Genomic DNA, 21,772 nt, shown 5'->3' on the forward strand with positions numbered 1-21,772 from the left:
AGCCTATCTGGATTACCTTCACTCCAGAAGATAAACCATCCTACTCTGCTACCAACTGGAAAGGCGGGAAATTTTAATCTAGAATTAGAATCAGAACTCTAGAATCCCGTCACAGGTCGATTAGACCATTTTACCTGTCATAGAGTGTAGAAGGCAATCTTTTTCAACAAGTCAATTCGAACTACCTCCATCTCCTTCCCCAAAGAACCACTGACAAAAAGTCAAGTTTGAAAATTTATTATAAAGCCAAAAGATATTGTGTATATAAACACCTCAGTAAGAGATTCAGTAAATATACGGGTACTAATACAAACATAATCCTACGGAAAAGTCTCAGTCGACTAAGAAACAACACCAATATAATTTCCAAGGCCACCAGGCTTGCAAGAATTGCTATGATTTGGGTCTTGGTAGGCATGGAAGAAAAGAAGAAATACATCCAGATAAATCTGTCCCTACGCTATCCTAAATGACATCCCTACAACCAGGTTTTTTCCTAACAAAGGTGTCAGCCATGGTGACTTCCAAAGAAGTTCACTCACTTAGTTCGGACTTAGCCTATTGAACTCATCTCGCATAGTAGCTCTCTGCCTACCCAGCATCTTTCTTCGCCCTCGTGAGCTTCTGCTCTGCCCTCCTCCCGGGGTGCTGTCCCTAATACGAAACCCACAATTCGGATGACACGCCCTAAGGGACGCTCCTCTCAAAGTATTAGTTTTCGAAGTGGCTTCATTATGATGTCTTCCTCCTTCTTCGTTGAAAAACGGCCTTGGGTCCCACAGTCGTCTCCTTTTGAAGTTGCTTCCCTAAAATTTCACAGCCACTCCTCCAGGTCTGGAACTATCATCCTAACTCTCATACACAATGGGCCCTTCTCTACTATCTTTGGTTAACCTTGCACCTGCAAAGGAACGCACATAAATCGATTCACATTACCATGCTGCTTGCAATTAATTCTCTAAGGCAACCTTCTAGGAAAAGGCAGTTTCATGAATTAATGTTAAGAGAAACATTCCGAGCTCGGCCTACACAATCCTCTATCCCCACCTGGGCCTCTGCACGTTTTCGAGATATCACCCTCTAACATTGGCAAACAGTTTCATTCATTAGACCTACACAATTATAGCAAGTAAAGAATACATTTTCTAACTAAACACTTCTATGTCGTTACATGAATACAACAGTGAATTACTAAACATGCATTAGAATACATCAATGCCTATTTAAGCATCCTTTAACTGAATTAGCATTACTTCACAAATACATTTCTAAGTTAACATGACATTAGTATTTCAAGAGCACTTTACGTTACAGCTATGTAAAATTCTGGTACATGAGTTCATAGCTTTGTATCATTCTCAAACATGATTATAGACCCCTATATATGTGGGTGCGGGTTACTAGTGAATATGATGCACCCCTACAATTTCTAACACAGTTTTTGCGCTCTCTAGTCCCCCTTTGATGACCTGTGTCATCACCACCAACCAACACATTCCTTGGGATAGGGACCGATCTAAACAGCACTTGTTGCAACATTTCCTCGCCTGAGCATTTCTAAAGCTCTTAAGCTTCGGTATTGATTGTCCTGCAACTCCTCCATTCTCTGTGCCTGTACCCTCACTGATCTAGCCAACCTATTGGACCTATAGCATTTGTACAATCTCAACAAACCCCATACTCCAATCACACAGGCCACTATAATGATGAGGGGCTCCAATATGTATTCAAGAAAGCTTCTTCCCAGGTTTGCAAACCAACTCCCAACACTTCCAAATCCCTTGCCAACCTTTTCCCATGTATTTTCTTGTGTCAAACCCCTATATATGTGGGTGCGGGTTACTTGTGAATATGATGCACCCCTACAATTTCTAACACAGTTTTTGCGCTCTCTCAAGGTCGCTTGCGCGATTCTGAATTTTTATAAGTTTTAATCACAGCTCTATATGCGTTTTTTCTGGTAGGTGAGTAGTCCAGACGCCATTTCCTCTCCAGTTTTTTACATTGGTGCTTTCTTTCTCGTAGATCCTGGGAGTACCAGGGGGCTGTCCTGGTGCTGCGCTTGGATTCAGTGCATTTTATAGGGAGTACCGAATCTAGTGAGTGTGTGATTCATCTATTATAGTTTCCATTGGCTAAGATGAGGTCGGGGTTACAGAGTGGTCTGGAGATTTTGAGTGTCGCTGCCCATTCAGCCTGGGGGAGTTTTGACCAATTATGTTCCCTCCGCGTAACTATAGTGGAGGAGGGGTGGGTGGGTGGAGTGACCCAGGAGATAGGGATCAAGAAGTGGCCCGTACATGGTAGGGTGAAAGGGATTCCTACTAGGAGGTCTGCACAATTGCTAAAAATAGGATCAAGAAGATGACCCTTAGAGTGGGTAGGTTTCAGCACTAATTGTTGGAGCTGTAGTGCTGCAAGGCTGGTGGTCAGTTCTAGGGCAGTATGATCTCCGTGGTGTGATCAAAATGGATATGAAGATCCCCTAGGAGAGTATAGTTTGGTGAACTGCATGCTCGGTTGACTATAGAGGAGGGCAGACAGTTAAGAAATTGTCCTAGGGTCCCAGGTGGGCGATATATGAGTATCCCTGAGAGGGTGCTAGTGGGGGAGAAGTCTAGGGGAGAAGGAGAGGCTTTCGCAGTTGGGTATTGGGTTAGGGGAGCTGCAGCAGTCATAGCAGTCTTTGTAAAGGATAGCTAAGCCACCCCCTCTTCCTGTTGAGCTGTCTTCGCGTAAGATTTGGTGGCCTCCAGGTAAAGCTTGGATGATATCAGGATCTGACCCTGTATGGAGCCAGGTTTCTGTCAGAAACAGAGCATCAGGGTTTAGTTCATCTAGAAGCAGGGAAATCTCTGTAGTGTGTTTGGAAAGTGATCTGCAGTTCAAGAGAAACATGTTCCGCTATGTGTTTTTGATTGGGGGGTCGGGGTAAGGCTGAAATCCGAGTGTGGGCAAATTGAGCCTTGTTCGGCTGGGTTCCATGAGGAGAGGCAAGGTGCTAAAGTCTTTCCTCTGAGTTTGAGTAGAAAGTTAGGGCTATAGCTCCTGACATGGGTGGGAGAAAGACCAGGGGTCGTGGCCCCTGGCCCCGGCCGGCCGCGGACGGGCGCCGACGGGCTTGTCTTTCGTGTGCCATCGGCGCGCCCACTGCGTGCATCTGCTGCGCGTAGCGTGTGACATGCAGCTTTTATACAGTGGAGTTGGTCGTCCAATTAGGCTGCGCCCTCCTCCCAAGCAGTAGATGTGCCGTGCCTCCCTCCACAACAATTCGGAATAATTCCTGTGGTGGACCGGGGAGAATGCAGAAGTACCAGGTGTCAGTGAGTGCAAGAGAGCGAGTAGGTCTTACTTATGGTATTTTAAACTGTGATTTCTTCACTGTTCAAAGTTTTTTAAAAACAAGTTACGGCGTTTTTTAAAAGCACAATGCAATAAGGACACTACCGTGGTGAAGTGCAAACGTTCTATTACAGCGCGCGTCCGCTGCGCTTAACGTGTGACATGCAGCTTTTATACAGTGGAGTTGGTCATCCAATGAGGCTGCGCCCTCCTCCCCTCTAGCCTGGAAGTAGTAGATGTGCTGTGCCTTCCTCCACAACAATCAGGAATAATTCCTGTGGTGGACCGGGGAAAATGCGGAAGTACCAGGTGTCAGAGAGTGCAAGAGAGCGAGTAGGTCTTACTTATGGTATTTTAAACTTTGATTTCTTCAGGGTTCAAAGTTGTTTTTAAAGGTACGGCGGTTTTTATAAGCACAATACAATAAGGACAGTACCGTGGTAAAGTGCAAACGTTCTGTTACAGTGCGCCTCATTGCGCGTAGCGTGTGACATGCAGCTTTTGTACAGTGGAGTGACTATTTTAATGAAGTTAATTTAATTCATTTGTAGATTATATCCTATGAGGTTTTTTTTTTTATTGAATCCCTACCTCCTTTATTTTCTATTGAGTGTGTTGCACTACAAGCAGCCACGGTCCGTGCAGGTAACAGCGTTGGGGCCAGGTAAGGGGGGATTTCGAGGGACAATGCAGAAGGGAAATTAAATAAATAATTAATTTTCCCACAGCATCGTCCCTCGAAATCCCCTCTTACGCAGCCCCACGCCCCACCGCTGTTACCTGCACAGACCGCGGCTGACAACAAATGTTTGGCCATGTGTAGTGTTGAACTTATTAATGTTTTGTTTACACTCCGATTTTGGGAGCAGTCAAACGTAGTAGATTTACTCAAATCTGTAAATTACTCTGAAGTGGATTTTACATTTGTAAATCAGGCCCTAAAAATCGATGGAGCATCTTAGAATAAAGCTCGTAAGGAAAACTGTATTGCATTTGAAGTTGTCTTACTGAATTAATCAGATGTAGATGTAATTTGTGGGTAGTGGAGAGCTCCTTAACCCTCAGCCTGTTGCCAGCCCTGCTGTATATTTACATGCAAAGGATGCCACCAGAGTTTGAGTGCTACTATGCAAACTCATAGACCAGAGACTTAGGGGCCCATTAGGATGATGGGCATCCTGTTGTGTCAAGGGACCGCCCGCCAAAAGGGCTGGGGTCCCGTTGAGGGCATTAGGATGCGCCTGCCACAGTGGCAGGCGCATCCTGTATCTTCAGCATTGCGGTGGGCGGTGCTGAATGCAATGCTGAAGATACATGCAACGCATTACAATGTACAACGTGACAGGCACCGCTCTGTGCCTGCCACGTTGTACTTTGTGCATCCCCCCCCCCCGGAGTCCCTGGGGGCCCGCAACGGGCCCTCGCAGGGTGTCTCCGCATGCCTTTCCGTGGCGGCAAAGGCATTTGTACATGCCCATGCTAATATGGCTGGCGGTGTCTCATAGACACCGTCCCCCTAATTCAAATCGAGTTTTAAATACCGGAGGGACAGAATATCGACAGAAAGAATATCGGTGAACAGAATATCGACCTTAAGGTAAGTAATAGCATTTTTATGTATATCGAAGTGATTAATATCGTTTGCAATAATATAGATGTCAATTATATCGACATTTATATTAGTGTTATGTATTTTAGTATGTATTTTATATGTATGTGTTTAACATTTTTTGTTATCGTTTTTTTATTTTTAAATATATGTATTAAATGTTTAGAAGTTATTAATTTTTTTTGAAAGGTAATATTGTGTTTTAGTATTGTAGCGGGTTGTGGGTTTATAGGGAAATAGGGTAGGAAGTAATTCAATTGTAGTAAATTAAATAATATATCTTTATGGATTATTGATTATTTTAAATTAAATTTAGCGTTTTAGTTCCGTAGCGGGTTGTGGGTTTATAGGGGAATATGGTAGGATGTAATATAATTATAATTAAGTAAATAATAATTTTTATTTATTGGTATTGATAATTAATTTATTTGTAATTATTTATTAATTGGTAAGTAATACATATGAATTGATTAATAGATAATTATATTAATAGTGTAAATATTTTTACTGAGCAGGTTGGGGGTTTATAGGGGAATAAGGTGGGAAGTAATTTATTATAATTCATTTATTATTTTTATATATTTATTGTTATTGATAATTATTTTTTTTTTTATTAAATAATAATTGGTAATTAATCAATGTTAATTGATTAACTGATAATTATAATAATGGAGCAAATATTTTATGGAGTGGGTTGTGTGTTTATAGGGGAATGGGGTGGGAAGTAATTTATAATAATTCATTATTTTTATTTATTTATTGGTATTAATAATTAATGTATTTTTAAATAATTATTAATCGGCAATTAATTATTATTGATTTATTAATTGAGAATTATATTAGTTGTGTAAAAAATGTATGGGGTGTGTTGTGTGTTTATAGGGAAACAGTGTTGGAAGTAATTTATTATATTTAGGTAGTTATTAGTTTTTTATTTAATTTAACATATTTGTTAATTGGTAATTCATTTTTATTAATTGATTTTTAAGGTTTTATTGGGTAATTCATTATATATGTTTTACTTAATTTAAAACAATACATAATTAATACGTATTTTAATGTAAAACCCCTGTAATCCAGCACTTTCCCTACAGTTATACTTTCTGGATTTGGAATAGTAATTTTAACCCCTAATCTATCCAACACTTTCCCTACTGTTGCACTCACTGGAGTGGGAATAGTAATTTGTATCCCTATGCTATCCAACACTTTGCCTACTGTTGCAATTACTGTATTGGGAATAATAATTTTTACCCCTACTCTATCCAACATTTTCCCTACTGTTGCACTGTTTGGAGTTGGAAAAGTAATTTTATTCCCTCCAATATTTAATTTTTTTGTATTATTTTACTTAATGTAGTATATAATTAATTAAAAAGAATTAATACATATTTAATTTGTTATAAATATATTTATATAATTTGTATTCATAATTTTTGTTTTATGTGTATGGATGTATTTATAATTCATACAATATTGTGTAACAAGTTATGTTATTCAAATAAATATTAAAACATATTAATAAGTAAGTATATATATGTATATATTATATGTATTTGTTTAATTTATTTTTACATTATATATCTATTATTTATAATTTTTAAACATTTAAAAATATTTTTCACTGTTTATTTTAATTTTACGTAATATTTACTTTATTTGACAATATTTTTTCAACTTAAAAAAATGACATTTTTAACAACGATATTTTTGACATCTATATTTTTTTTCAGATATTTTCATACTTACCATAATGTAGATAGAATGTTGATATTCTTAACTTCGATATTCTTGCGTCGATATTTCTGTCAGTCGATATTCTGACTCTAGATATTCTGTCAGTGATTCAGTTAACATCAGATTAGTGAAAAAATGTGCTCGGAGGATGGGAAGAGGGCAAAGATAGTTAGAGAATGTCTTACTGAAGGGACAGCTGTAATGGCGTTGCAAAATACATGCCAGCCAGAACTTGGTGGTGGAAAGTTTGGAAACTAGCTGGTGATTTGTCTATATTAATTGGAATCTGAATACTTTGCATGACCTGTCATCAGTGGTAGCCATTTGTTTGTTTCTGAACTGGAGATGTAATGTTTAATTTCAACTATGCTGCAAGGTTTTTACTATCAACAGACCATATTCACTAGAACGTGTGCTAAACATCACCAAAAAACACTAACCACCTTTACACATCGCAGGCTATTGAGGGAAAAGAACCCTGTGTTAACACAGAATTCACAACAAGGCGGTAGCATGCAATAGTCTGCCAAAACCGCGGCCAATGTCCGCGATACAACCACCTCAACTAAGATAAAAACACAAACCTCAACAAGAAAAAACATGCGAGGGCCCATTCGTGATGAGGAAAGCAGGGATAAGCACGGCCAGGCCTGTGACACACACGGCGGGCGGGAATAAGCACAACAAAAGCCTGGAAAAAAAATACAAACCAAACAGAAAACAACAGCCAAGCACAATGGAGGAAACCCGAGCCAGTATACAACCCCACAAGTCCCATTGGCAACAAAACATTGTACATGGCAGGCCATCTTGGACAAGGTGAATTTAGCCTGAGAGCGGAGGAGGACAATGGGCGAAAGCCAGAACATCTGGAATGATGCGAAACGCACAAACAATCAGAAACAAGCTGACAACAAGAAGGCAGCAATGGACACCGCAGGTGAGCGGCCAGCGCCACACCAGGAGCTGGATGGCATGGAGGAAATGGTATCCACCACATCAGTCGGTGGCAGGACTCGGGGACTGGAAACTGCCAAAAACAACAGACACAACAGCAACAGGGAGAGGAACAAGCAGGGACTGGGGGATGGGGGGAGATGTGCACAATGGCACACATCCACAATTAAGCACAGCACAACGGTAGACAAACCATGCCCAAGAGTAACAACACCAACCAAGAGCTCAAGTCACACAACCCGGCAACATCGCACCACTGAACAAGCACAGAAGTGAAAACCACAAAGCCTGAAAGGGAGTAAGGTGAGCGTAATCAGAGCTGAAGGGACATCTCACACACATTTCAGCACACGCATATAGGAAGCAGAGCTCCCCAACATCGAACACAATGTGGTACAAACATCAACATTTGCACAACCGAACACAGGACACAGGTGCACCCACCTGTTGCCCATAAACAGCCATACTCATCTGGCTAAGCACAAAGCAGGGACATGACAATGCACAAGTACAAACCCACAGCCCTGATGGGGTAGCAATGCACGTATGGCAGAGAGCCAGAGAGTCTGTGACACACACATTGGCATACAAATCAAGACACAACACAGTTGGAGAGAAGTGAAAGTGCAGAAACTTTTTCAACTAGTGTGTAGAAGTTCCACAATATGCAGACCATTGCAGCTGCTTGTCTGAATGAGGAACGTAGGAAAGGACCCATTTCCTCCTCGGGGGAGTTTATCACCAACACAAGTCAGTGTCAACCCGCGTCGGTTGTCCACACATGGATCATGAGTCCAGGCCAATGCAGCCATGTCCACTGTCATCTTGGGACATGTGACCAGATTCACAACATGCAACCAGGCGTCAGGACACATGCAATAATTCACATCCAGTTGTGGCTGCAGGTACCTTGTAACTCGTTCATGAACGTGAGTGCCGCTCTGTAGGCCAACATCTTCAATGAGTGATCATCGTCCACCACATCTGACATGTCGTTGACGTAATCCATCAGGTGACCCAGACAGATGTGCTGACTCCAATCACTGGACCCAATGTACACCAAAGCCCAATAGGGTAGTGGCTCAATGTGCTCACTGCACAGGAGGACTCGTGCAATCTCACAGCTCGAGTTTCCAGCCTGCATGTCAAACATCAAGCATGCCATAAACGGGCATCACGGTGTCACTCCAGGTCATGGGCCAACAGGGGACGCACACACACGTCGTAATCCAGGTCAGCCACTGTTAAGTTGGAGAGACAGACATCCATGGACCACTCGAATATGCACGAGCAACAATGCAAAACAGGCTGAACTGAGGAGACGTCCGCAAGGCAGAAGCTCAGCCGGTAACTGATCCGCAAGACCACCAACGGCAGTTCCCCGGTACATGAGGCAGACATGCACGGTACAGGTCCATGTGACTAGATGCGTGTATATGTCCTGGATGGTCTGCCATTGTGTCAGTGGCTCTGTTTGAAACGGCACTGGCTTGCCCTGCGCCAGTCCTGTGGATGAAATGGTACAGCTTGGTGCAATGAGCAGTGACTGTGTGCAAAGGGTGTAGGCCTGGGTTGGGGTAGGAGTATGTGTGAAGGCCATTTCACGCACACCAACTATGACCAAGGACTTCTGCGTGTGGGATGTGTACACATTGGTCTCACTTCAGGCAGTGCATAGTGTGGGAGTCACAAGCAAATGCTATCGTATCTGCCAGAGGATGCTGGCCACATGCAAGTTCATGCTTAGAGCTACAGATGTGCATCCACCTGATAGTTCAGACAAAGGACCTTTCATCCCTACAGTAACTTTCTCAACTGCATGCATACAGGAGATGTACAGAGGCCGGTCGTGGGTGTGGCCCTGTGACCCAGTGACCCTGGGAACACTGTGATGCTGGCCTTTGAAGGTGTGCGGCCATGTGAGTGTAGGCCAATGGACTGGACATGGCAGACACAGGTGTACAGCCCATGGCTGGCTGTTATCGCGCTGTAAATGAGGCCAGACATCTGACTCATGCATCCGCAGGGCTGATACACATAACACTTGGCATGCATGTGCCAAGACCCCGAGCGTTCATGCACTCCTACATGTCCCCATACATGCCGGTCCACCCTCCTGGTGCATGCTACATTGCGAAACAACAAAGGAGGTACCTTCAGTCTGTGTAGGAATAAGGACCCAAGTGGTGCCCAACAAAAAGGAGTGTATGCAGACCACACTGTTGATCTTACATGGAGACAATATTATGTCATGTCAAAAAGAGAGAGGAGAAGATACAAAGTCTCTGAGACTAGAAAACAGTACCCATCAGCCCACTCAAAAGCGGAGTATCGTCATCTGGGTAGTGGGAGAAAAGGTGTCCTCTAGGCTCATCCTCAGCCAAAGTCTAAGGTTGCCTGATCATGGACCCTTAAGATCGACACATCCAACCCACAGAAGACAAGACGTGAGCAGACAGGCCAGAAAGAGAAAGTTGCAGTGCAGAAAATAGAGGAAAAAGTGCTCCTGATGTTTAAAAATGCCTAATTTGATGACATAAGGTAACTTTATTGGGTTTGACCATCAAATTGGCATGATTAAAAGCAGTATGCTGATAGCATGGAAAAAATGGTTTGCTATCTATTTTGAGTGTTACTAGGTCGACATGTTTCAGCCGTTAACGGCTTTCTTCAGGACCAAAATGAGCTACCGCAACACATACTTATCGTGAACAATCAACCAATGTCCCATGGATTCAAAGGAAAAAGGTGTATCTCCTCCTGTATATATAGTGTGGGAAACAAAAAAACACAAAACATCATGTTAAGATATATACATAATGTAGACATATCATGATTAAGCTGTCAATAGGCTTATATATTCAGCACTCACCCTAAATGCAGGGAGAGAAAACCTCACCTCGCCTGGCGACTGCTCAGGTAGGAAGGAGGCCACGCACTGTAAAGAAGTGCATGAAAAAGGAAAGTTAGCTATACTTGTAAAAACTAATTCCAAAAAGCAATACCAATGAGGCGGAAAAATAGGACCAGATCTATAAGAGAGACCTGTAACAGCCATCTCAAAGAGAGATTGAAAGCAACCTTATCTAAACAGAGGAGTTGTTGAAAAACAACAGGGTTATTTAGAAAAAACCTTGGCAAAAAAACGGCATGTTAGCGCTGGATACCTGCCAAGGAAAACGCTGAGCTAGCTAAAGCCCTACGAGTCTGCAAAGGCCGAGCTCCAAAGAAACCTACCTCTCCGTCGTTGCCTCGGGTCTGTAGACTGAGCCGAGGGGGAGGTAGCGAACTCACGTAATGTGAGTGAATTTAGAGAAAGGCTGCGGACCTGGGAGAAGCCTCCCATCTACATCCCTGCTATTGGTGGAATGTTCAAGCCAATCGTAATCGATGTCAGCTGTATAGACAAAATGCGCACAATTGACGCCTTTAAGTTGGCTCGAATACAAAAGCGGACCTTGGAGAAAGCTCTCTATCAAATCCTCGCTATTGGCTGACTGGCGTAGGCCAATCAGAAGAGGTGTCGGCAAGATAAACAGGAAACGCGCGGATGACGCGTTCCACACGAAGTATGCTGTGCAGCTGACCAGAAAAAACGGCCACGCCGTGTAGCGCACATTAAAGGAGACGGTACTTAGATGAAAGACATTGGTTGAAAAAATCAGCCAATGGTAGTGTGTTAAAAAGTAAACATCGCCCGTGGTATAGTGTGGGGATGCGTATACATATCTGCACCCAAACGATGTAGCAGAAGTTGTTGCAAACATCTGTTTGTGTCGAAAAAAGTCTCACAAGTACCGGGACGGGTGTCAAAGATTTGAAGTCATAGCAAACCCAGAATAGTGGGATGTAACCACCCGTGGGCTCGAGGTAGGTCGGGGACCCATGCTCATGATTGAAATACTCGCCCCTGGAAAGTATGGTATATAAGTAATAATATTAATGAGTCATGAGTAACTGAGAGAGTCATGCCGATGTGTCCCAAAAGCGGACATCACCCTTAGATCATGGGCGGAGTGTCTACATACAATGAGTATACAGAGGGTTATGAAACTCCAACATCAACGCCAGTGTCCAGACACTTACAGCTGTAGCCAAGGGATATCATCATTTAGGCCTTCGCTGTCAGTGCGAAGTTTGAAAACCCACTTTTGCTCTTTCCTAAGGAGGAACAAAGGAATGTCAGTGATGTGGCTGGGTATGTGTGGTTGTTCTAAGATTAACCACCTGAGTTCATCCGGATGATGTTTTTGCTCAACAAAATGTGTTGTGAGGCGGGTGGCCTGTTTACTGCGTCTAATTGTGCTTTTATGCTCTTGGATGCGCACCTTGATTTTCCTTGTCGTCATGCCTATATACTTGAGGCCACATGGACAAGTGATTTGGTAAATGACTCTGTCACTGTTACAGTTTGTGTGGTGCCTAAGTACCCAGGGACGGTCGGTGCCAATGTCAACCTCGAGGGTTTTCTTAGTTTGAGCACAAACTGAGCAATTTCCACAGGGATAGTGTCCCCGTACTGGAGGGAGATTCCACAAATTGGAAGTGGATTCAGATGGAATATCCCGAGGTCTTGTATGTACAAGAGCGTCTCTTAGGTTTGCTCCTCTCTTGAAGGAAAACATGGGTACAGGGATATGCTCTCCTGAGCTGTTGAGAATCCGCCATCTTTGTTTGATGATTTTTTGGATGGTGGATGAGGAGGTGTTAAATGTGGTGACACATACCATGCGATTGGTGGGGGGTTTTTCCACTGGAGGTTCTAATAGAGCCTCACGATGGTTGTTGGCGGCACGCTTGAGGCTTCTGCGTACCAATGATTTTGGGTAGTGGCGCGCTCTTAATTTACTGGAGAGATCACCAGCCTTGGAGCGGAAATCAGCCGTGTCGGAACAGTTCCTCCGGACCCTGAGGAACTGACCAAAAGGGAGGTTCTCCCTCAGGGAACGGGGATGGTGGCTATCAAACCTAAGCAGGGAGTTACGTGCCATAGGTTTGCGGTATAATGAACTAGCCAGATGTCCTTCTTGTGGAAAAATTGTTAAATCCAGAAAGGGGAGTTCAGTTCTGCTGAACTCTAAGGTGAACCTAAGGTAAGGGTTCTGTACATTCAGCCATTCCTGAAAAGACTGTAATGATTGTATGTCTCCTTTCCAGACTACTATGATGTCGTCTATGTACCGCTTCCACAATTTCAATTGATGAAAATGTGGATTGGTGTCATTCAGTACATGCTGAGTCTCAAAACTGTGGACATAAAGATTCGCTAGGCTCGGTGCGAATTTGCTGCCCATAGACGTCCCCGAGATCTGTAAATACAGTGATTCCTCGAAGGCGAAAAAGTTTTCAGTCATGGCAATCCTAGCCAATTCCATGACAAATTGGACGGGAGTAGCACTGTCCCTTGGAAAATCTTCTAGGAGGGTTTTGACCGTCTCTAGTGTCTCCAATTGCGGTATGCAGGTATACAATGATTCGACATCAAAACTGGCTAGGATGTCTGTGTTGGTGTCGAAAGCAACATCAGGTAGTTTGCGTAAAATATCTTTTGTATCCTGCAGATATGTAGGCATAGTTTTTACAATTGGACTCAGAAAGACATCAACAAAAGTTGATAACGGTTCCAACAAGGATCCAATGCCCGAAATAATGGGGCGGCCAGGAGGTGGTCTGGCCGGTTTGTGAACCTTGGGAAGAGTGTAAAAGTATGGAACCGTCGGACATTTGGTGACTAGAAAGTTGGCCTCTTGGGGGGTAATCCAACCCTCCGCACTGGCTTCTTCCACTAAAGACTTGATCTCACTTGTGAGTCTTGTAGTGGGATTGATGGTAAGGGGGGTGTAAAACTGTGTGTTGGCTAATTGTCTCAAACACTCAGTGCGGTATGTGATGGTATCTTGCACGACAATGGCTCCCCCCTTGTCCGCCGGTTTGATCACTATAGTGGCATCCTTGGAGAGAGTCTGTAGAGCAGTTCTGTCTCGTCTCGAGAGATTCTGAAAATTCCCTTCTTTAGAAAGATTGATAGATTTAAGATCTTGCAGCACTGCTGCCTCAAAAGTGCCAACCTTGGGTGGTACTTGTTGTAGTAGAGGCAAAAAGGTGGATTTGACTTTCAGCCCTGTGTTCACATCATCAATTGGTAAGATAGGTTCTTTGTCCTTGAAGAAGTAGTGTAACCTAATGGTCCTAAAGAAGCGCTCAATTTCACTCCTTAACAGAAAAGGTTCAACAAAATTTGTTGGAACAAATCCAAGGCCCTTGTTAAGGACTTCTTGTTCGCTGGGGGCAATGACCCGGCTACTCAAATTCACAACCAGATCTTCACTGGGCTGTGTGGTCGAGTCTACTGGCCTCGCTTGTTGTGGGTCGTCGGGGGTTCTTGATCGGATGCCCATTGTACGTGGCCTTGTCCCTGGCCTCTCCGCTTGCCTCGATTCCAACCTCGGCCCTGTCCTAAAAAAGCCTGGTTCTCAAAGTACTGAGGCTGCATGGGATAATGAGACATGGGTGGGGGAAATTGAGGGTAACCCCACGGGGCGGGTGGCCACCATGGTCCTGTCTGGTACATGTTGCCCCGTCCATTGTACCTCCTGTTGGATCGATTATTCCGTCCTCTGCCCCTTGGTAGGTTTGTTTCCTCATTGTCAGAGCTAGAGGTGTCGGTGTCTGAGGAAGTGGCGTAGGAGGAACCCTGAGTGTTCTTCTGTTTGTGAGAATCAGTGGGGGTGTAGTTATCACTGATGTATGGATATATTTTCTCATGGGAAAATTTAGCCAAATCCTTTTTGAAGGCCTAAATGATGATATCCCTTGGCTACAGCTGTAAGTGTCTGGACACTGGCGTTGATGTTGGAGTTTCATAACCCTCTGTATACTCATTGTATGTAGACACTCCGCCCATGATCTAAGGGTGATGTCCGCTTTTGGGACACATCGGCATGACTCTCTCAGTTACTCATGACTCATTAATATTATTACTTATATACCATACTTTCCAGGGGCGAGTATTTCAATCATGAGCATGGGTCCCCGACCTACCTCGAGCCCACGGGTGGTTACATCCCACTATTCTGGGTTTGCTATGACTTCAAATCTTTGACACCCGTCCCGGTACTTGTGAGACTTTTTTCGACACAAACAGATGTTTGCAACAACTTCTGCTACATCGTTTGGGTGCAGATATGTATACGCATCCCCACACTATACCACGGGCGATGTTTACTTTTTAACACACTACCATTGGCTGATTTTTTCAACCAATGTCTTTCATCTAAGTACCGTCTCCTTTAATGTGCGCTACACGGCGTGGCCATTTTTTCTGGTCAGCTGCACAGCATACTTCGTGTGGAACGCGTCATCCGCGCGTTTCCTGTTTATCTTGCCGACACCTCTTCTGATTGGCCTACGCCAGTCAGCCAATAGCGAGGATTTGATAGAGAGCTTTCTCCAAGGTCCGCTTTTGTATTCGAGCCAACTTAAAGGCGTCAATTGTGCGCATTTTGTCTATACAGCTGACATCGATTACGATTGGCTTGAACATTCCACCAATAGCAGGGATGTAGATGGGAGGCTTCTCCCAGGTCCGCAGCCTTTCTCTAAATTCACTCACATTACGTGAGTTCGCTACCTCCCCCTCGGCTCAGTCTACAGACCCGAGGCAACGACGGAGAGGTAGGTTTCTTTGGAGCTCGGCCTTTGCAGACTCGTAGGGCTTTAGCTAGCTCAGCGTTTTCCTTGGCAGGTATCCAGCGCTAACATGCCGTTTTTTTGCCAAGGTTTTTTCTAAATAACCCTGTTGTTTTTCAACAACTCCTCTGTTTAGATAAGGTTGCTTTCAATCTCTCTTTGAGATGGCTGTTACAGGTCTCTCTTATAGATCTGGTCCTATTTTTCCGCCTCATTGGTATTGCTTTTTGGAATTAGTTTTTACAAGTATAGCTAACTTTCCTTTTTCATGCACTTCTTTACAGTGCGTGGCCTCCTTCCTACCTGAGCAGTCGCCAGGCGAGGTGAGGTTTTCTCTCCCTGCATTTAGGGTGAGTGCTGAATATATAAGCCTATTGACAGCTTAATCATGATATGTCTACATTATGTATATATCTTAACATGATGTTTTGTGTTTTTTTGTTTCCCACACTATATATACAGGAGGAGATACACCTTTTTCCTTTGAATCCATGGGACATTGGTTGATTGTTCACGATAAGTATGTGTTGCGGTAGCTCATTTTGGTCCTGAAGAAAGCCGTTAACGGCTGAAACATGTCGACCTAGTAACACTCAAAATAGATAGCAAACCATTTTTTCCATGCTATCAGCATACTGCTTTTAATCATGCCAATTTGATGGTCAAACCCAATAAAGTTACCTTATGTCATCAAATTAGGCATTTTTAAACATCAGGAGCACTTTTTCCTCTATTTTCTGCACTGCAACTTTCTCTTTCTGGCCTGTCTGCTCACGTCTTGTCTTCTGTGGGTTGGATGTGTCGATCTTAAGGGTCCATGATCAGGCAACCTTAGACTTTGGCTGAGGATGAGCCTAGAGGACACCTTTTCTCCCACTACCCAGATGACGATACTCCGCTTTTGAGTGGGCTGATGGGTACTGTTTTCTAGTCTCAGAGACTTTGTATCTTCTCCTCTCTCTTTTTGACATGACATAATATTGTCTCCATGTAAGATCAACAGTGTGGTCTGCATACACTCCTTTTTGTTGGGCACCACTTGGGTCCTTATTCCTACACAGACTGAAGGTACCTCCTTTGTTGTTTCGCTATATGAGTTGGGGGACTAGGTACCTACTGTGTCTATAAATCATTTCCCCTCGGACCCTCCAAACACTCAGTATAATATTGGCATGCTACATTGCAACATTGACTACTGTGGCCCTGGTGGCGACTACACCCCAACACAGATAGACAATTACCGTACTTCCTGCCCAAGGCCAGGTCCAATCCACGCGTTGCTCCCCCTGCTGAATCTGTACACCCCTGCGTTGACCTGATGTATGCCCGATCAGCACACACTGCTTGTGCATGCAGGGGGGTCCGAACGAAGCTACATGTCCAGGGTCACTGCCAACACTGAGGTGGCATGGTAACATCTACTGAAGACAGCACACTGTGATGTTGTGGGCCTGTGCCCATCATGCTGACACAATGACTACACAGACACACTTGTTCAGATGTTGTGAATGGCTTTGAGCACGTGGGCACGGTCACATTTATTAGCAGTTACACATACCGAGTGACACCTGTGTTGTATGTGTGTGGTGGTATGTGCACACAAGCCGGCAAGGGCTGCCTGGTGCAGTCAGAAATTGTCAACAGTGTACATCCTAAAGGACACAACCATTCAATCATAAAGGCTCCATGACCTGTGCTGCACAGATTTAGTGGCCCTGGATGCACAATGTCCTGAACAGGCCTACCGCCATGGGACGCTCACTTGCAGGGCACTGGGGAAGGGTCACGAGTGCAGAGCAGGTTTACGTAGATGTGAAAGGAGCTGTCATGGAGTGTCTCAATGGACAGTAGAAGGTGTACCCCCAGGGCATGATCCAGAGGGCAGGACCACGCTGAAACAGTCACTATGGTGGAGATGAAGGGAACAAACACATGTTGGACACCAAGTCCGGTCCAGCCAAATGACGATGCAGGAAACTACCAGGCCATGGACTCAGACGTCACCAAGGTCCAACCAGATAGTGCCCAAGACTCATTGCACACAGAGTTAGTGGCACCAGTGCTGTTAGGGGATGCCGCCTTTGATGAGGCATGTCCAATGGTGTGGAGTCCTCCACATCTTACCCAAGACACAGTTCCACATGTGTGACCTATTGGACCGCAGTGTAGGCCTAAGGCCTCATCCACTTGTCGCTGGCTTGCATTGAACAGGGTTAGTGGCACCACATGTCACCGGCTTGCATTGAACAGGGTTAGTGGCACCACATGTCGTCAGCTTGCGTTGAACAGGGTTAGTAGCACCACGTGTGGCCAGCTGGCTTTGAACAGGGTTAGTGGCACCACGTGTCGCAGGGCTGCCATATGGAATAATGCCTCACTGATCGAAGGGAGTCTGGTGCTGTGGCTGCTGCCAAGGACTTAGGGTCACTGCCATTCAGGACTCAGGACACAGTTCCACATGTGGGACCTACTGGGCCGGAGAGGACGCCAGTGGAGTATGTAAATGAAAAAGGTGTAATATGGGCCAGCGTCGGGGGGCCAGCAATGATCTGCGGAGACTGCAGAGGTCACGGGACTGGTGCTTGGAGCTTGCACTGGCACCTGGTGGGCCTTCTTTGAAACACGCCGGTATAGGCAGGTGAGCAGGAGCCTCGTTGGTGCGCTGGGGCAGGCATGGTGGATCTGGGGACCAGCAGCCGAGGGTGCAGCAGGCGCACAGGGACATAGGCCCTGCCGGTCCCAGTGCAGGAGTCATGGCAGGCTGAGAGGTGCCGCCCTGGCAGCAGGTGCGTTGTCCATTCCGAATAAGAACCACGACCAGTGCGAGGGCCTTTTGTTTATACCCCTACGTAGGCCTGGCGTACTGAGGTCCAACCTACTATGCACGCACATACAGGGGGGGACGTAATGTGTGACATTTCCACGTTATGCCCCACAGCCTGTGGGTGCATGGTAGTGCCCACTGCCACTACACTCCATGCTCCAGCAGTTGATCTCCGCAAGGACATTTCTGTGGTTTGCACTCTATGGTCTGTCCGGCACCTCCATGCCACACCTGGCATTGGGTAGTTTCACATTCATTAGTCACATGCCACTCTCGCACATGCCTGCTCCATGCCCGTCCTCACATCCTTCTATTGTGTGTCTGAGGTGCCATGCAATGGCTGGGTTGTGGGCATGGCAAGGCCGGATTCCCAATGGAGTTATGTTGTCGTGTCTGGTCGGTTGGCATGTGCTGCATGCCCATTGACAGTGTCGTGAGTTGCATGACTGTGGGCTGGAGGTGTGTGGTGTGTTTATTTTGGACTTACCAACTGGCACTGCATTTCCATGTGTGCCATCCTGGGAGCGCTGGATGATGATGGACTGTGAGTATCATGCACTCTGCCTGGGGAGTTGGCCACAACATTGTTGAGGAGTCCCAGGCGGTCCACTATTGCCTGCACATTCATGGTATTCATGTGCTTTCTGGTGTGTTAGTTGTGTGCAGTGTGCACAGGGAGTACGGGGGGTACATGTGTGCAGTTGTTTGTTCCTGACACGTGAGGGAATCCACCTATTGCGTAGTGATATCAGCATTGCATAGTCAATGTCTCCATGGCATCTGTGGGTCTTCAGGTGTGGATCATGGCTGGGTTCCTTTTCATGCTACAGATAGTCTTTCTGCTTAACACCAGCAAAAGGCGGGTGTTAATTCTCTGCTGCTAGCGCAGCTTATCTCCTGTTTTTGTTTTGCATTGCAGATCTCGCACTTCGTTGTGAAAGTGGTGTTGTGGTTTTTTTTGTTTGTTTTTGCACCGGAACGCATATTCTGCATCTCATTAGGGTTAGTTGGTGAAGTCCACCATGGAGATACATTTTGGGGTAGTTATCACGGAAATACAGGCGATGTCTGCAGTTTGAATCAGCTTGTGAATGGGGTGTTAAATCTATCTCCACTTTTGATGCGTTAAGGTGGAGATAAATCGGATGTTTTTTTTTTTACATTTCTTTATTGGACTTCCATAGCATGTGCAAACAGAAAGCATCAGAAACAATCAATTACATGCTGCCTCAACGGGGGAAAAAACAACAATCGCAAGTTAACAGCTGGAATATATCTTACATGATCTGTAAGCATATTAAAACAAATGAAGACGGGTTGTGTCACAGTTTGTACCATAGCTGTTCATATTCACATATGCAGATAAAAATACAGTACTGGCTCAGGGCGATGTGTCGAGTTCTTGAGCCTGATGCAGTAGATATTGCCTCAAAGGCTCCCATATATCCTTAGGACGAGAAGTTACGGGCAGTTCCTCAGCATATAGTTCTAAGGTTTCCTGCCAGTATACCAAGTCTTTGACCCAGATATCTGTTTTAGGAGTGAGCCTGCTTTCCTATGTAATCGCTACATGTCTTTTCGCCATTGACAGAGCTATTTGCACAAATCTACCCTCCACACCCCTCAGTTTTGGCACGTGGTGGAATAGACATGTAAGTGGTATGCATGGGAGTGTGAACCCTGTCATGGTATGTAATCTGCTTAGCACCTCCTCCCAGTATTTGAAAACTGGTCCACAGCCCCAAGCAAGATGGAGGAAATTGGTTTCCCAATGCCCGCATATTTTACACTGAGCTGATTTCCTGAGTCTCATTCTGTGCAGTTTGACACGGGTATGATATGTTTGATGAATAAACTTAAAGTGGAGTATTGGCAAGTTACCATTTAGCAACAGTTTGCCAGTCAACATGCATATATGTTCCCAGTCATCCAGAGTGAGATGGGGGTCTAATATGGAATTCCACCTCCCTAGGCTCTTATCCTCTTTACGGAACATCTCCTCTTGTACCGATTTATATAATTTGGTGATCAGCTTTTATTTGGAGGGAACTACTATAAGTAGCTGTAGGGATTGAAGAGGTGGAGGTTCAACAGGGAAGGTTGGGTAGTGGCTTTTAATGGCTCGCTTCAAGCGATATCCAGTATATATGAAAAACGGGGTAGGACAAATCCTATTTCATCCTCATCTAAGTATGTCCCAGCCGGGAATAGATCCCGCATGTGTGTTATCCCCACCTCCTGTAGTATTTTCTGGGGGACAGGCTCACGTGTGACAGACAGTGCCGCACGCCCCGCTAGTGGCATAGCCGGCTCATATAGAGGCAGTTTATCTGCTAGCTTGCCAATCGTCTGCCATGCTGCCACTGTGGAATCAATGGTGTTTATTTCCATTCTGGGAGTTCCTCTATGAGTATGTGTGATGATTCCCATCAATGGCGTCGGGTTTGCGTCACCATCCTCCACTGACACATGTTCCCTTTTAAACCAGTAATAGGTGTGTTGAGCCTGCACGCATAGATAATAAATGTAAAGATCTGGTGCCCCAAAACCCCCTCGCAAACGGGAGTGTAAGTGTAGCCCAGCTAACCCTGGCCTGTTTGCCACCCCATACGAGTGAAAGAAGTTGTGACTTGAGTATAGAAAAAAACTTACTGGTCAAGCTGATTGGAATGTTGCAAAATAAATACAAAAAGCGTGGAAGAATGCCCATCTTGATTACTGCAATGCGGTCTGCAAGTGATAGGGGAAGACGAGTCCTTCTCTCTACCTGTATGATTTCCTGTAATTTTCCCTTATAACTAATGCTGGACCGCGATGCACCTAGATCCCTAAATATTTAACAGCGGCAGTTGTCCAAATGAGAGGGTAGTCCAATGAGGGAGAGAGTGTGCACAGTGTGAGTGGGATTATCACTGATTTGCCCCAATTTATAGTCAAACCAGAAAACAGGCCAACTGGATGTATTCTCTAAGCACTGAAGAGAGATGAATTTGTGGATCATGAATAAAAAAGACCATGTCATCTGCATACATAGATATACAAAATTAAGTGCAGTATGTCTATGCCGCTGATGAATTATACAGGCAAGCAGTTCCATCATTATGGCAAACAGAAGGGGGGACAAGGGGCACCCCTGACGGGTGCCATGCCTTATGCAGAGGGGTTCAGATGCAAGTCCACCCACCCGCACCCTCACCGATGTATCATGATAGAGAACCTGCAGCCATCGCATCAAGACATTGGGAAACCCTATTCTATGTAAAACATGAAACATATAAATCCATTCAAAGGAGTCAAATACCTTAGCAGCATTGAGCATGACCGCTGCTGTTGGAAGTACAGGATTTAAAACATGGAACATGGCGAATATCATGCATACATTGTTAGTCGTAGAGCGGTCAGGGACAAAGCTGGATTGATCCGGCAGAACTAGAGCAGGCAAAAGGGGTTTGAATTTAAGGGCAATCATTTTTGCCAGTATTTTGGCTTCCAAATTGATGAGCGATAAAAGGTGATACGACTCGCACGAGGTAGGAGATTTGTCTTTTTTATGGATAGTAATGATAAGAGCTTGTCGCAAGGAGGGCGGCAAAGTACCTGTTTCATGAGATTCA

The sequence above is a fragment of the Lissotriton vulgaris genome, chromosome 9 (assembly GCF_964263255.1).
Source record: "Lissotriton vulgaris chromosome 9, aLisVul1.2, whole genome shotgun sequence".
Lineage (NCBI taxonomy): Eukaryota > Metazoa > Chordata > Amphibia > Caudata > Salamandridae > Lissotriton > Lissotriton vulgaris.